At 40.9% G+C, this 13,809-nt stretch overlaps 1 pseudogene; it reads right to left on the bottom strand.

Moving 5' to 3' along the window:
• Window positions 1–12,526: 12,526 nt before the first annotated feature.
• LOC138824595 (peptidyl-prolyl cis-trans isomerase A pseudogene) lies at window positions 12,527–13,144 on the bottom strand (annotated as a pseudogene).
• Between the last annotated feature and the right edge of the window lie 665 nt (window positions 13,145–13,809).

Here is a 13,809-nt window from a genome sequence, read left to right on the forward strand (position 1 = left end):
TTGTTACTATAAAGGTGTTTCTTCATTTGCTGGCCCTGGAGCTTGAACTCTGGACCTGGCACTGTCCTGGAACTCTTTTTGCTCAAGGCCACCACTGTACCACTTGAGCCACAGTGCTACTTCCAGCTTTTTTTTTTTTTTTTTTCCTGTGATTAGTTAGAGAGAAGAGTCTCACAGACTTTTCTGCCCAGGCTGGCTTTGAACTGTGATCCTCAGATCTCAGTCTCCTGTGTAGCCAGGATTATAGGTGTGAGCCACTGGTACCCAGCTAAGAGTACACTTTTTTTTTTTCTGGACAATGTATAATAAGGAATTTGATATAAAAATAGTTCAAGAACCTGTTTCTAAACTCTATTCTCATTCATGGCAGATGTCAAGTTAAACCAAGAGACAGTTTTATACAGTCTTGAACAAGATACTCAAGGCTGCAATTAGTACTGGTAATATAAATAATTATTTCGAGTTAACATATGAAGTCATTTACCATCTCTTTCCTAATTTCTCCACTTCTTTTTTTTTATTGTGAAAATTCTGTACAGAGGGGTTACAATTACATGAGCAAGATAATGAGTACATTTCTTATCAAGCATTGTAGCCTCCTTTGTTTCCCCTTCCCATCCCATCCTTCCCCCTTCCCCCCCTAACCCTCCCCCCCCCACCAAAGTTGTAAAGTTTGTTTTCGACATACAACTTGTATGTCTCATTGTTGCAATGGGTCCACCTGTATCCCTATTTAAACGATTTGTTTTTCCCTTCCCCTCCACAAATTATACTAACATCAAATACAATGAAAGCAGGGGTTATACCATGGGGAAGGGACATACAAAGCAACAAAGAAATATCTCCACTTCTTATGAAAGTAGAATGGATATATATCCTGCATGTAGAAATAGCTGGAAGTTGCCTATTTCTACTGACTCCATTAATATATGTTCTCCTCCTCCTCCTCCTCCTCCTCCTCCTCTTCCTCCTCCTATTCCACTTTTTCCTCCTCCTTTTCCTTTGTGCTGTGCAGGGGCTTGAGCTCTGTGCCTAGGATCCTGAGAAGTTTTTACTCAAGGTTAGCACTCTACCACTTGAACCACAGCTCCATTTCTGACTTTGTGTGGATAATTGGAGATAAGAGTCTCACAGATTTTTTTCTCCCCAGGCTGGCTTTGAATTGTGATCCTCAGATTGCAACCTCGTGATTAGCTAGGGTTACAGGTGTGAGCCACTGGCACCTGGCTTATGTTATTTTTAGTTTTTGCTTTTTGGAGACAATTTAGCCCAGGCTGTCCTTGAAATAGAGATTCTCCTGGTTCAGCTTCCCAGGTGCTGGGATTATAGTTGTCCACCACCATACATGGCCATGTTCTTTAAAAGTGTTCATTTCAACCTTAGAAGTGATCCAGCTGGTAGCCCTCCTAAAGTATTCTGAGCCAAAATGTTCTTTTTTTTTCAACCAAGATATTACAGCAAGTTAAAAGTTAAACTTGCAGTCAGCTATTGACTTAATGATGCCTGGTATATGATAGACAATAAATAGCTATTCAAGAATTTGGGTGAATGAAATAAATAGCACTTATAGTTCAGATGTCTGGATAAACAAAGCAACACATAATTGTGTGAATACTCCTGAGCCTAATTAATGTGGTGCTTCATGAAGTGTAGTGTATGTAAGAGTCACTTGGGAGATGGATACCTGAGATCTTACATGAGGAGTTTTGCTTGTCTGCCATGGAATCAAGTAGCTGCTTTTGCAAACAAGTAATTTGATAGTTGCTGCCTTCTGGCCACACTGATTAAGACTAGAATCAAGAAATAGCAGATTCTTAAATCGCTGGATCAAGAAGTATTCCAAGTTTTTTATTCTTAATATTATTTTACCACCAGCTTTTTGAGTGCTTGTTGTTTGTTCTCTAAGAGCTGTCTATAAACTGCATTTAAATTCCACAGCAATCACTTCAAGTGTGTGTATTCTTATTATGTTGTTCATGGACCAAGAAATCAAGGCACAGAGAAGTTCATTCACTTGCCCAAGATGACAATACTAGGGACTAGACTGCAATTTGAACCTAAGGAATCATTCTATTAACAAGGCTGTGTGCTGCTACTTCCTACAGACAACCATATTCACCATGGTTCATAGCCAGTCCATGGTTTGGTTGATTGTATCAACAAAGCGTGGCTCAAGCTTACAATGTTAGCTTCTTAGGAGGTTGAGATCTGAGGATCAGGTTCAGGTTCAAAACCAGCTGGAGCAGGAAAGTCTGTGAGACTCTTTTTTTTTTTTTTTTTTGTCATGGGACTTGAACCCTGGGCCTGAGCACTGTTCCTGAGCTTTTCAGCAAAAGGCCAGCACTCTACCACTTGAGCCACAGTGCCACTTCCAATTTTCTGGTGGTTCATTGGAGATAAGAATCTCACAGGGCTGGGAAGGTGGCTCAGTGGTAGAGTGCTTGCCTTGCATGCATGAGGCCCTGGGTTCGATTCCTCAGCACCACATAAGCAAAAAGAAAAAAGCTGGAAGTGGCGCTGTGGCTCAAGTGGTAGAGCGCTAGCCTTGAGCTGAAGAGCTGAGGGACAGCACCCAGGCCCAGAGTTCAGGCCCCACGACCAGAAAAAAAAAAAAAAAAGAATCTCACAGACTTTCCTTTCCAGGCTGGCTTTGAACTGTGATCCTCAGATCTCAGCCTCCTCAGTAGCTAGGTGTTGGGTCTTCGTTGGTCCCACAAAAAACGACTGGGTCTGAGGAAAGGTTCCCCAGCCTCCCTCAGCCTGGGAGACAATCAGACTCAGCAGGGAGTCAAGTCAAGCAGGAAGAAAACTTGTTTATTAACACAGAGCAGCCCTTTTTAAAGCAAAAAAAGAACGGGTGGCATGGGAGGGGAGGAAGAGGAACCAATCACTGTCAAGGTCACACCCTATCATGCACCTAAGCTTCCACGGGCTGGTTACACACTGAACGTAAAGCAAATTGGGCTCTGCCCACTCAACTCCCTCTCAGCGCCATCTTTGCTGCCCATGTGCTCTACAGCTAGGATTACAGGTGTGAGCCACCAGCGCCCAGCTTGTGACTCTTATCTCCAATTTACCACCAAAAAAAGCCAAAAGTGGAGTGTGGCTCAAATGGTAGAGTGCTATCCCTGAGTCAAAAAGCTAAGAGACAGTGCCCAGTCCCTGAGTTCAAGTCCAGGACTGTTACAAAGTAAAACATAGTAGGGACTTTGTGTTATCTCACTCACAAGTTGAGCAGAGCTTATGAAATGGAAAACCAGTGAGAAATTCTTGTTTTATTTCATAGCTATTTAGAATAGTATGGCATAGTTCAACTTATTTTAACATCTTGAAAAACTTGCTCCCAGTTAGAGTGAATATTTGAAGTCACAGTGAAATCATACATTGTTTTCAAAATGTGAATGCATTTTATTTCTAATTTCATTAGTTTTGACTCTATGATATATTTTAAAATAAGAGTATAAATTTTCTCACAAAAATTCTAAAATTCCAATAAGATTATTATTATTTAACTACATGTTCTTAACATTTATTATTACTACTACACATTTTTTATGTTTTTAATATTTTTATTTTTATTTCTCCCCCCACCCTCCCCCACTACACATTTTTGACATTTACATTTATTGTACTATAACAATTTACTTAAGAAGCTGAAATGGTGCACAAACTTAATATAATCATCTTCTGATTTCTCTGCAGGTTCATTTTTTTTAACCTAATAAAGCTTACCTGAACAAGAAAAGGTTCTAGGATCAACCAGCATTCTAGACCAAAGATAGTTCAGAATGTCTCCTCTTTAGTATTAAAGATGAATTAATAAACAAAAGTCCTCTGTTTATTTGGAAATTAAAAAATCTATTCAAGGCTTCTCCCTGGCACTGATTTATGTTTAGATATGTATATGTGTGTATGTAAATGTATGTGTATATATTGATGTATATATATATATATGTGTGTGTATATATGCAAACACACACCCTGTTTTTGAAACAGAGTCTTACTGTGTAGTTCAGGCTAGCCTGGAGCTCTTGATCCTTCTACTTCTGTTTCCTTAAGTGCTGGAATTACAGGTATATACCACCACTCCTGTCTTAAAACATATAATTTAAAAGATTCATGCAGCAATTATGTAGTGTGGTGTGGATTAACTTGGAAAGCAATGCAAACATTAGCAGTTTGGTGACTAAATCTGTAAGAAAGTTGTTGGAACTGAAGTACAACAGCATTATTTATGCTTTTATTACTACATTTTGGTACCTACTTAACATTGCTTTAGTACTCACTTGTTAAGCCTAGCCATCTACCACTTGAGCCACAGTTCCTGGTTCGGCTTTTTAGTGGTTAATTCCTGCTTAGACTGGCTTTGAACCTAGATCCTCAGATCTTAGCCCCTTGAGTAGCTAGGATTACAGGCGTGAGCCACCAGCACCCGGCTACGTATTTGTTTTTATAAAATCAAATACTCTCAAGTTTCTACATTGTGTTTATTCTTGGGAAATCTTAGTATCATTTGGTGTTGTTAATGTACAGTGTCTTTACAGAAGTTTCACTAAAGCATGTCCATGTTTTATTAGTATGAGAAAGAGGAAAGCAAACCCAGCTGGGCTGTGGTGTTCTGCTGAACGTGATGCCAATGCTAGGGGAGGTGACTGCGGTGGTTTGTGGCCATGGTGGGTCAAGACATAAACATGAGCCCTCAGTAGTGGCATTTGACACAGGCAACAGCATGAACTGTATCCGAAGAGGAAAGTGGCCAAGTGGCCGCCTTTCCTTCCTCATCTGTAGGATGGCTGCGCTTCTACCAATGATAGGTGTAGCCTCCCTCAAATACCTCCCCTTCTAGATAGGAACGATTAAGATTCTAGTCATAGAACCTGCTGCCCTCCTTACAACCTCCAATTGAGTCCTAAGCCCTGATTCCTGGAGCTCTCCCAGTTTGTGGGTCATATCACAGGCCAGCCTGCCTGGGCTGACCATTCAAACCATGATCCTCAGGTTTTAGGTTTCCACATAGCTAAGATTATAGGTGTGAGCTTTAGTGCCTGCCTTGCATGGGCTTTCATGACCCCTTTGTCCCAGCCCCGAGCATCTCTGCTTTCCTTCTCGAAGAAGTAGCCTGTTGTGAGCTGTTCTGCTCTGCTTGAATGTACACTTCTGTGAACTTCTGGCTCCCTCCTGTCCTCTGCATTGCTCTGAGTGGACTAATTTGCTAGCCACGATGGTCAGCATTTGTTAGTACTGAAAGGAGTCTGCGTCCCTGTTGAAAGGGGAAAGTGTTGCAAGTATGGAAAGAAGCTGCGTTTCCATCGTTGAGCCAGGGCTGGTCATCCTGGGGGAAAAACAGACAACTGTATACAGGGAATAAGTCCTGGCTTTGACAGAATGAGTAGGACTGGCCTTGTAGCTCAGTGCTTATACCCAGCATGCACATGGCTGGTGCGTGGGATTGACCTGATTATACACGTTCATTCACACATACTCACACACACCCTTTCCACATGCTGACACACATGTACACACTCACATTCATTCACACACACTCATATAGTTCCACACTCCCACCTCCAGTTATATAAACATGCTCCCTCTCACACCCACTCAACACACTCATACCCTCATCCATTCTCACACTGACCTCACATATACCCTCACACTCCACTTAAACACCGACACACGCACATAGGTTCCTATACGCACACTCACACGCTCCACACCCACACACTCCAGCCCACATTCACACATTTGCACATACTCACACAAATATATACATAGCCTACAGCACAGTAGTGATAGAGAGGCTGAGAGAGTAACACCCCCAATCACATGTGGACATAAAGCTTGTGGGCCTGACTGCTTTCCCCTCCCTGGTCACTGATGTATGGTAGCACCTCTCCCCAACGCTGTGTGTTTTCCCCCCATTCTCAGTGCAGTAGCAGCATGCAGTCCTCCGGTCTGCAGAGAGAGAAGCAAGCGGGGCTGGCTTCCCTTCCCCTCTGCTTCTGCCTGGGCAGCCGGGAGAAGCCACCAGACTAGTGCTCAGCTCAATGGCAAAGTGACTCTGGACCCAAAGGTACTTCTTAGTCTGAAATATCACTTTTAGATTTAGGAGAGAAATTGTCTGTGAGAAGAAAGAAGTAGAGACGTTCATGATTAACATGAGAACAAAGTTCATTTTGCCTCTAGTCCCTTCCTTTGTGACCAGGTCCAACTCTCTTCTCCTTTGCTCTTTGTCCAACTTTTGGCCTTTTGTCTCTGGATGATCATCTTCCCATCTAGTCCCCAGCCTGGCTCACACATTCCAAGTGACAGCAGAGACATTAGGAGCCATTACTCAGTAAGGGAGAATGGCCTGTCTTTCTTATTGTTCTTCTTTGGCTTTTGTGTTGCTTTCTAATGGGAGACAGAAGTGAGCATTAAGAGCCTTCCATTTACTTACAAGTGAGGCGGGTGGGGGGGGGTGTTTTCTGTGTGATGTATTTGCCCTCCCTTAAAAAATCCTTTTGAAATCCTATGACTTCTTCTAGCTTAAAAAGGTTTCTGGCCAGGCACTGGCAGCTCATGTCTATAATCCTAGCTACTCAGGAGGCTGAGATCTGAGGATTGCAGTTCAAAGCCAGCCTGGGCAGGAAAGCCCATGAGACTCTTTATCTCCAGTTAACCACCTAAAAGACAGAAGTTGATCTGAAGCTCGAGTGGTAGACCAACAGCCCTGAGCCAAAATGTCCAGGAGTCAGTACACAGATCCTGAGTTCACACCCCAAGACTGGCACAAAACCAAAACAAAGCAAAACATTTTCTGAGAAGTCCTGCTTGTGAGGGAAAGATAGATTTGGTATAATTTACAAAGACAATTGGAACATGAAGTAGACTTCATCTATCTTTGCTAGAGTGGGAAGTTGAAGTTGGTAAGTCTAAATGTATGTGTAAGAATTCTATAACACCAATTTGTTAAAAATGAGAGCAAGTATCAGTATTCTTTCTGAGTAACACCAGTTAATTAGGAAAGAAGCAGTGGAGGAAAACACGAAAAGTAAGAAGATTTGATTTCATGTGTAATCAGAAGAAATTTGCCACATAGTTCATCACTAATTCAAATAGTTGAGAAAAATCTAGGAAAAGCCCTAGGAAGCATAATTAGCAATGCAGAGGGTTAGAGCATTTGCGAAATGTCACAGTTATAAATTACTGTTTCTTTTCTCCCCCTGAGACCTGAGCTGTGCTTCATCAACAGATCCCCGAAGACTTTGCAGCAGGTCTCAACATGAAATCTTTATACTATATTGTACTGACTTTTCAGTTAGAAAGAGGAGTAGCTAGCTTTGGAAGGATGGCTTCCTACTTTTTGAAGAGCTTTTTGGATCTCTGCCACTAACACCTTTCTTGATTCCACTTCTTCTTCATGAAAAATGGGAGGAACTGTACCTGTCACCCCTTTGTCTCCCAATAGTGTTGTAAAGTATCTACAGGAAACACATTTTTCCCACAATCCTGTGCTGTGAATGACACATCAATAGGCTTTCCTGGCCTAATAATGTGTTCCTGGTCTCTTCTGCTGCAGGTAAAGGAATGTCTTTAATATTCCCTAACCTCCTATTGATAATTTTTACCTCCTATAGTACAGATGGCCCTTGAATGAATACTGAACTCTGATACTTGGCTTACATAAGAACCTTGACCAGAGAATACATTTCTATGATTGGCTGCTGTAAGTCCTCTTCACAATCACTGTCTTCTGGGCAGGCCCAGGACTTTTCATGGACTGGTTATATCAGAGGCTGTCTAGCTGAAGGCTTGATTCGGTGGAGTGTGGGAGGCTGAGGCTTGTGGAAACTTCCTTCCAGGTGCCTTTGGAGTCAGATCTCCCTCTGTGGCTTGGAAGAGAATTGGGGAAAATAGTCATTAGGGTGTTTGGGGTGGAAGAATCTGGCATCAGCTTTCCCTGAGAAACAATAGTATCAATGATGGTTAGATTCTGTGGTTCTACTAGTAATCATATTGTTCAGTTAACATAGAGGTTAAGTGGACTTCTGAGGGATTTCTACAATGTCTCTGATAGTGTTTCTGTGAAAATAATAGAAATTTTGAAATACAAGCTGTTTCTCCATAGGAGACTGAGGTACAGCTATGTGCAGTAGCCATAATGGACAGCTCAGACAATGTGGTCCTTATTGGCAAGTGTCTGTCCTTGTTACCTTGATAGCTTCTCATTGCTCCATTTGGTTTAGCAGATTGAATGCATGCAATTTTATAGTCAGAAAAAATGTTCATTACACACTATGCATTTTATTAAAAAATGCAATGAAGGCTGAGCTTTGGATGCTTATACCTGTAATCTTAGCTACTCAAGAGACTGAGATCTAAGGATTGTAGTTTGAAGCCAGCTTGGGCAGGAAAATCTGAAAGATTCTTTTTCTTTATTTTTTTATTGTAAAGATTTTGTACAAAGCGGTTACAGTTACATGAGCCAAGTAACGAGTACATTTCTTATTGAGCATTGGTACCCCTTCCATTGTTTTTCTCCTACCATCCCTTCCCTCCTCACATCCCCAACTCTACCCCCCATCCCGAAAAACTGTAAAGTTTGTTTTCAACATAGTGTCTTGTACATCTCACTGTTACAATGGGTCAATCCTTATTTCAGCATTTTATTATTTCCCTTCCCCTCCCCAAATTAGAAAAATATATATACAAGATGCAGGGCACTGGAATCAAATACAGTAAAAACAGGGGTTATACCATGAGGGAAGAACATACAAAAGAAAGAAAAAAACCACCATAATACGTTATAGGTATATTAAAAACAACAGCAACAAAATAAAACCTCTTGGGGGTTCATTTTGGTTAGCATCATCTTATATGGTCATATGTACATAGCTTTTGACCTTTTCTGCTTGTCCTAGACATATACTAGTTATTGCAAATAAGGGAAACCATGGGACCTATGTTTCTTTGGACCAGGCTTACTTCACTTAATTTAATTTTTCCAAGTCTTTCCATTTCCTAACAAGTGGGGCAGTATCATTCTTTCTGATGGAGGCATAGTATTCCATTATATATGGTGAATAATGCTGTGATAAACATAGTTGTGCTGGTAGCTTTAGTATGGCCTTGTTTGTGATTGTTTAGATAAATGCCCAGTGGGATTTCTGGGTCATAGGTGAGCTCTATGTGGAGTTTTTTTTTTTTTTTTTTGATTGCTCATGGGGCTTGAACTTGGCCTGAGCACTGTCCCTCAGCTCTTCAGCTTAAGGCAAGCGCTCTACCACTAGAGCCACAGCACCACTTCCGGTTTTCTGGTGGTTTATTGTAGATAAGAGTCTCACGGACTTTTCCTGGCCAGGCTGGCTTTAAACCTCGATCCTCAGATCTCAGCCTCCTGAGTAGCTAGGATTACAGGTGTGAGCAACCAGCGCCCAGCTCTATGTATAGTCTTTTGAGGAACCTCCATACTGCTTTCCAAAGGGGTTGAACAAGTTTACACTCCCACCAACAATGCAGTAGGGTTACCTTTTGGCCACATCCCCTCCATCATCTGTTGTTGTTAGATTTTTTGATTCTAGCCATTCTAACTGGGGTGAGGTGGAATCTCAATGTTGTTTTGATTTGCATTTCTTTTATGGCTGGAAGCCTGAGAGATTCTTACCGCCAGTTAACCACCAAAAGCCAATAGTGGAGCTGTGTGGCTCAAGTGGTAGAGTGCTAACCCTTAGCAAAAAAACTCAGGGACAGTGACCAGGCCCAGAGTTCAGTTCAAGCCGCAATATTGGTGTGTGTGTGTGTATGTGTGTGTGTGTGTGTGTGTGTGTGTGTGTGTGTGAGATGATGTTTCATTTATGTATTTTGGGAAAAGGGTTTATTTCTTCCTAAAAGTTAGATTATTAAATAGTAATTAATACATAATTAATTTTCTTAGTTCCTTTGGTGAAGCGATTTAGAATCATCTTTTTCTTAGCTCTCTTACCAAATCTATCAAAAAGAATGTTAGCACCTTTAATGTTTACTCAGGCTGTGTGTTAGTGGCTCATGCCTGTAGTCTTAGCTATGCAGAAGGCTAAGATCTGAGAATTGTAGTTCAAAGCCAGCCTGGGTGTCAGAATAGTTTTTAAGTTTTAAAAATAATTAGGATAAAGTTAATCCTAAAGTCTCTTTTTAATCTCTGTAATGATGCACCTGTAACAATGGCCATTTTTCCCAATTTTTAACATTTTTTTTGAAAGGATTCTCTCAGATTGACAATTTTGTAGTGTTTTCCAAGAGCTAACTTTTCTTTTCTTGATCTTTTTCTGATTTTGTTTATCTCATTTAATTAATCACTGTTCCTATTTGTTATCCTTTTGAACCTCTACCTCCTCCTCCCCTCCTTTGTTTTCTTTCTCTTCCTTCTTTGGTGCTGGTCCTGAGGCTGGAACTCAGGACGTGAGCACTTTCCCTGAGTTTTTTTTTTTCCTCAAGGCCAGTGCTCTATCACTGAGACACAACTCCACTTCTGGATTTTTGGTGGTTAATTGGAGATAAGAGTATCAGAGATTTTCTTGCTCAGGCTGGCTTTCAACTATGATCCTTAGATCTCAGACTCATGAGTAGTCAGGATTATAGGCATGAGCCACTGTTGCCTGGCTCAATGAGTTCATTTTAAATACTTCTTCTCGTCTAATAACCTAACAAGTAAACATTGGATACATTACAAAAATACACTTTCTTCATGCTCTGTAGTTCATAAATAAAAATTTTGGACTAGAGAAATTACTGTCCTTTCAAAATATACATGTTGCCTTCTTATATATGCTCTAGATTTTAAAAGAATAGGATGACTACTCTCAATGAATAAACTTTTCTAATATCTAAAACACAAATAAGTGGGTAGAGTAGTAAAACTGTATCAAGTATTTCCTCAGTGAAAATAATCATAAACTTAGAATGGAATATGAAATAATGAGTCATTAAAACTATGCCATATGATTTTCTATTTCAAACATATATTTTTGAAAGGCAGAGTGGAAGATGGGATTTCAGAAGTCCAATTTCAATTTTATTTTGAATCATGAAAGCGAGAGGAGTCTCCACTGTGCCCAGCTGGATGTTTTGTTATAATGTTGTTTTGCTAATATTCTCAAAGAGTTGGGCAGATGGAGTTGCAATTTAGCAATAACACAGACTTGTCACTTGGTGGCACTCAAACACCATGTAATTCCAATGTACTCAGGTTTCTCGAGTACTGTAATTTTATAGTTCTCTCAATTGTCAAACGCTGGGCTTTGTAGCCTCTTGGGTATCTGTTTTTATGTTCTCTTGATTATTGTTCAAGGCTGTCAAACTTAGTTGCCATCAAGTTCTTTGGCATGTCGCAATCAATAAGTTACAATCTCTAATTTTATCTATTTTTCATATTCATCAATTTATGAATATTCATGATGTCTGTCATATTCATCAACACAGAAATGGTATTAGCTATGGCTTCAGTGGCATTGTCATGTATTTCATGTGATATTTAATAGCCCATGGATGTTTCACTTTCTATGTAAAATCAAGATGGGTATTGAGGTAGTTCTTGTGCCCAGAAAAGCATACCCAGAGTTTCCTGAGGGGCACCAGCCTTTGAAGTTCTCAGTGTAGTTTGGAGTCTTTAGTACTCCTGCCACCATTGATGAAAACTTTGGAGACATTTTAAGATGGGCTGTTAAGTGAAGGTTCCCTGGATAGAGCTCAACTTTTAGCTCAGAGCCTTTCTAACTCTGATCTTAGAGCTAAGGAGTTTGATGTTTATGTGTATAGGTATAGCTTTGTGCTTTTGTCAGGGTTACATTTTGCCAACCTTTCCTCTCAGGTAAAAGGTGTATTCCAAAGAGTTTAGTTCTGAAATTGGGCTAGTATCTTTCATACTTAAGTGGTGTTAGCTGAGGTGATCATTGCATACCTGGATGATTAATATAGATACACTGTTACACTAATATGTAAAAGAGGGACAGGGTTTTTTTTTTTTTTTTGTCGGTCATGGGGCTTGAACTCTGAGCCTGGGCGCTATCCCTATGCTCTTCAGCTCAAGGCGAGTGCTCTACTGCTTGAGCCACAGCACCACTTCCGGTTCTCTAGTGGTTTATTGGAGATAAGAGTTTTACATAGTTTCTTGCCTGGGCTGGCTTTGAACCGTGATCCTCAGATCTCAGCCTCCTGAGTAGGTAGGATTCCAGGCGTGAGCCACTGGTGCTCAGCTTGTTGTTGTTTTTTTTTTTTTTTAAAAGAATTTCTTAATTTGATTTGCTTCTGATATTCCCCTACATTTTCATTTTTAAATATATTTTTATTTTTATTTTATTTTATTACTGCTGTTTAGTTTTGATTCATAATCATAAACTTAACTCTGCAATCCAGCTAGATTTGGAGGGGAGGTAAGGAAAACATGGACCTCAAAGAACTGCAGTGAGGGCACAAGGATGACAGGATATTGCAAGCAGATGGGGTGGAAGGGTGTTCTCCTGAGCTACAGAAAATGGTCTGGTGGTTATGGTAAACCAGGTCAAATGTATCAGAGTTGTCCGCAGTCTGTAATGGTGACCTTCCTGCTTGCTGGTCTTGCCATTCCCAGACCAAAGCCCTGCATGGCTTCCACGACTTCCATGCTCTCTTTCACCTTCCCAAAGACCACATGCTTGTCATCCAACCTATCAGTCTTGACAGTGCAGGTGAAAAACTAGGAACCATGCGTGTTTGGTCCAGCATTTGCCATGGACAAGATGCGAGGACCTGTGTGCATTCAGGATGAAGTTCTCATCCTCCAATTTCTCTCTGTAGGTGGCCCTGCCACCAGTGCCATTGGCACATGAATCCTGGGATAATCCTGTGGAAGCAGGAACCCTTCCTTATACCCAAGTCCTTTCTCTCCAGTGCTCAGAGCACGCAAGTGTTCAGCTGTCTTTGGAACTTTGTCTGCAACCAGCTCGAAGCAGACGCAGCCCAAGGGCTTACCCTCTTCGGCAGCAATGTCGAACAACACGGTGGGGTTGACCAGGGCTGGCAGCTGGTAACCACTAGTGACAGCAGCGTCTGCAAAGCCTTTTATTTTTATTTTTTTAAGTGAGAAAGCTTTCATTTGTCTTTTTAGGTCTCCATCTGGGAGCCGTGCAGAAATAGTTCCATTCCACATGACGGTCAGGTGGGTTTGTGTCTTGTGCAACTTGAACCTTGAAGATTATGCAGTTTCCTTGGTGCATGCTTACGTAAAAGGATATTAAATTATGAGTTCAAAACTAGGCATGGAAGTCTTGTTTACCTAAAATCGGAAAAATGCAAGCAATTGAAATGTTAGAAAAGCTGGGTAAAAACCCTCAACTATGGGATCTGGAGAAATAATATTTAAAAAATGAACTGTCAGTATCATCTCTATGGTAATTTTCCAAAGACTCACTTGTAGAGCCATGCATTTGCAGGTTCATTTCTCCTCCAGTCCTCACAAGACCCTGTGCTGATAGCACAGACATGTTTGTTCTATGACAAGGCTTCTGCCATGCTGTCACCTCTGTGAAGCACTTCTCCCTGGGGATCATTCCTGAGATAGTAAGCAGTTCTGGCACTTGGGTCAACCATGTGGGCTGTATGCTGACCCCATCCCTTAGTAATTGGTTACTTTTGGAAAGTTTCTTCCTATGCCTCATTTTCCCCTTTTGTGGTGAGATGCTACTGTGCTAGTGAGGTGTTGAGGGTTAAAAATAGAACTACAAAGCATTTAAACCAATCCTTGGGATCAGGAACCCTCAAAAATTATAAACTGTTATCGTCTATTAATTTATTTGCCTTTTGAAATATTGCCCA

The sequence above is a fragment of the Dipodomys merriami genome, unplaced genomic scaffold, assembly GCF_024711535.1.
Source record: "Dipodomys merriami isolate MVZ:Mamm:240054 unplaced genomic scaffold, mDipMer1.0.p SCAF_13, whole genome shotgun sequence".
Classification (NCBI taxonomy): Eukaryota; Metazoa; Chordata; class Mammalia; order Rodentia; family Heteromyidae; genus Dipodomys; species Dipodomys merriami.